Below are 3,057 nucleotides of genomic sequence, written 5' to 3'. Positions count from 1 at the left end.
TGGGAATGTACGGGTCTCCCTTCCCCCGCCCGGCAACGCCGGTACTGGAGGACGTCACAGGATCGGTGAGTCTCCAAAATCCGCTTCGTGCTGTTGCGAATATGCAGGACTATGTCCGATTGTTGTGCTGCTCTCCGACCATGAGAACTGCAACGTCATTGTTGACTGGCCACCCCCTTCCCTCCCCCTTCCCCCTTCCCCCTCCCCTTTCCCCCTCCCCTTTCCCCCTCCCCCTTCCCCCTCCCCTTTCCCCCTCCCCCTTCCCCCCTCCCCCTTCCCCTTTCCTCCTTCACCTCCCCCCTCCCCCTCCCCCCTTCCCCCCTCCCCCTCCCTTTCCCCCTCCCCCTTCCTTTCCCCCTCCCCCTTCCTTTCCCCCTCCCCCTCCCTTTCCCCCTCCCCCTTCCTTTCCCCCTCCCCTCCCTTTCCCCCTCCCCCTTCCTTTCCCCCTCCCCCCTCCCTTTCCCCCTCCCCCTCCCCCCCTTTCCCCCTCCCCCCTCCCCCTCTCCCCCCTACCCCCTCCCCCCCTTTCCCCCTCCCCCCTCCCCCTCTCCCCCCTACCCCCTCCCCCTCTTCTCCCCTCCCCCCTTCTCCCCTCCCCCCTTCTCCCCTCCCCCCTTCCTTTCCCCCTCCCCCTCCCTTTCCCCCCTACCCCCTCCCCCCTCTTCTCCCCTCCCCCCCTTCTCCCCTCCCCCCTTCCTTTCCCCCTCCCCCTCCTTTCCCCCTCCCCCTCCCTTTCCCCTCCCCTCCCTCTCCCCCTCCCCCTCCCTCTCCCCTCCCCCACTTTCCCCTCCCCCTCCCCCTCCCCCACTTTCCCCTCCCCCTTCCCCCTCCCTTTCCCCCTCCCCCTCCCCCCTCCCTCTCCCCCTCCCCCTCCCCCCTCCCCCCTCTCCCCCTACCCCCTCCCCCTCTCCCCCCTACCCCCTCCCCCCTCTTCTCCCCTCCCCCCCTTCTCCCCTCCCCCCTTCTCCCCTCCCCCCCTTCTCCCCTCCCCCCCTCTTCTCCCCCCCTCTTCTCCCTCCCCCCCGTTCCCCTCCCCTCCCCCGCCCAGCAATGCCGGGTACTTCTGCCAGGTCCCCCCCTCCCCCCTCCCCTCCCCTTCCCTCCCCCCTCCCCTCCCCTTCCCTCCCCCCTCCCCTCCCCTTCCCTCCCCCCTCCCTCCCCTTCCCTCCCCCTTCCCCTTCCCTCCCCCTTCCCTCCCCCCTCCCCTCCCCTTCCCTCCCCCTTCCCCTTCCCTCCCCCTTCCCTCCCCCTCCCCTCCCCCTCCCCCTTCCCTCCCCCTCCCCCTCCCCCTCCCCCTTCCCTCCCCCTCCCCCCTCCCCCTCCCCCTTCCCTCCCCCTCCCCCTCCCCCTCCCCCTCCCCCTCCCCCTCCCCCTCCCCCTTCCCTCCCCCTCCCCCTCCCCCTTCCCTCCCCTCCCCCTCCCCCTTCCCTCCCCCTCCCCCTCCCCCTTCCCTCCCCCTTCCCTCCCCCTCCCCCCTCTCCCTCCGGCCCCTCTCCCTCCCCCCTCCGCCCCTCCCCCCTCCCCCCTCCGGCCCCTCCCCCTCCCCCCTCCGGCCCCTCCCCTTTCCGGAAATAATAAAACCATTCCGGAAGCGGTCGAAGTTGGTGCTAAAGCGTCTTCTTCTTCTTCCTGAACGTCATCATGCTTAACTCAGAAACGTGATCAACGGTACATTCAGCAGCGGCATATTCAACGAAAAGGTAAAATGATGATTTGAAATTTGTGATGGATTCTGATTTGGATGTAATTGCTTTTCCATTATATTTGCCCTCATTTCAAATATGTTAATATTTATTTTTAGCTTTTCACGTCTTTTGACCAAATTATTAATTTGGCTTCTGCATATCTTACTATAAGTATAAGTATAATTCAACAAATGTCCGTCCGTCCGTTTGAAGGTACCGCAGAAACGGCTCAACCGATCGCAACGATATTTTTGGGTGGGTATTCCTGGGACCCCTGGGAGTAAAATAGGCTATATCGTATATTGTTTTTCCAAATTTTCCAGTTTTTTCCAAACCCGATGGAATAATATTTACCGATATTAACAGTGATGTGGCTTTTGTTGAAATTCTACATACCAGGAGTAGATCGACTCCTGACGAACTCTTCCTTTATAAATGTGCGGCTCCGAAAACAAAAAAACAAAAACGAAAGAAACACTTCAGCGTGTGCAAAGTGACTGAGAAACAGGTGTAGCGGCCGCTTCCGTGTCTACAGATTCGGCGCGCAATCTTCACACATAAACGTGCGACTGCACCGATCGTAACGATTTTTTTGTGAGTATTCCTGGAACCCCTGCAGTAAAATAGGCATAATGCATCATACGTGTTTTACATTACCTCAGCGTAATTAAAACCGTGAACACAGCGAATGTTGGGGAGTCCATAAGTGAGGGCGAGACTAAAGGAAGTAAGCTGTAACACGTGCCCTTTTGTGGTTTGTTTTCAACGTATCCAATCACGTGACTTGTCGCGGGGGGTGCACGTGCACTAACCAGAAGTTCCGTAGTTCCGTGGGGGCATATTGATTGTGTACCCGCCCGCCCGCTAGCAACGGTACCCGCCCTAAGGGCGGGGCTTCAATTGGGAGGCGCAAATGATTAATTATTTAAACGATTTATATAAACATCCGTTAAATCATATCACACGCAAATCATCAAAATCTAAAGTATTTTTTTAGAATTTCAATTTAAAAAACCACATCACTGTTCATATCGGTAAATATTATTCCATATTATTCCATGTTTCAAATCGTGATATCAACTGTACGCTTTTCTTTAGGAAAAGAAATGGAATGATTTATCACCTCTTCTTCAGCTTAGAACTTCAGGATAGACGACATTGCTGATAAAAGTTCCTTTTCTCTCTCAAAGGTCCTTTTCTCTCTTTGAAATTCTTGGCAAACATTTTTATATTGTCACTGCTGCCAACGCGACGCCATGGCTTTATTCATTACATTCATGACATTCATTCATTTATTCATTCATTCAATGACCATTAGACATTATTTCTTACGTTCATTAAACGTTCATTAAACATTAAACGTTCATTAAAC

Source organism: Myxine glutinosa, chromosome 7 (assembly GCF_964187855.1).
Source record: "Myxine glutinosa chromosome 7, kmMyxGlut1.1, whole genome shotgun sequence".
NCBI lineage: Eukaryota > Metazoa > Chordata > Myxini > Myxiniformes > Myxinidae > Myxine > Myxine glutinosa.
The sequence above is the reverse complement of the archived record's forward strand: the minus strand, read 5'-3'. Positions refer to the sequence as shown.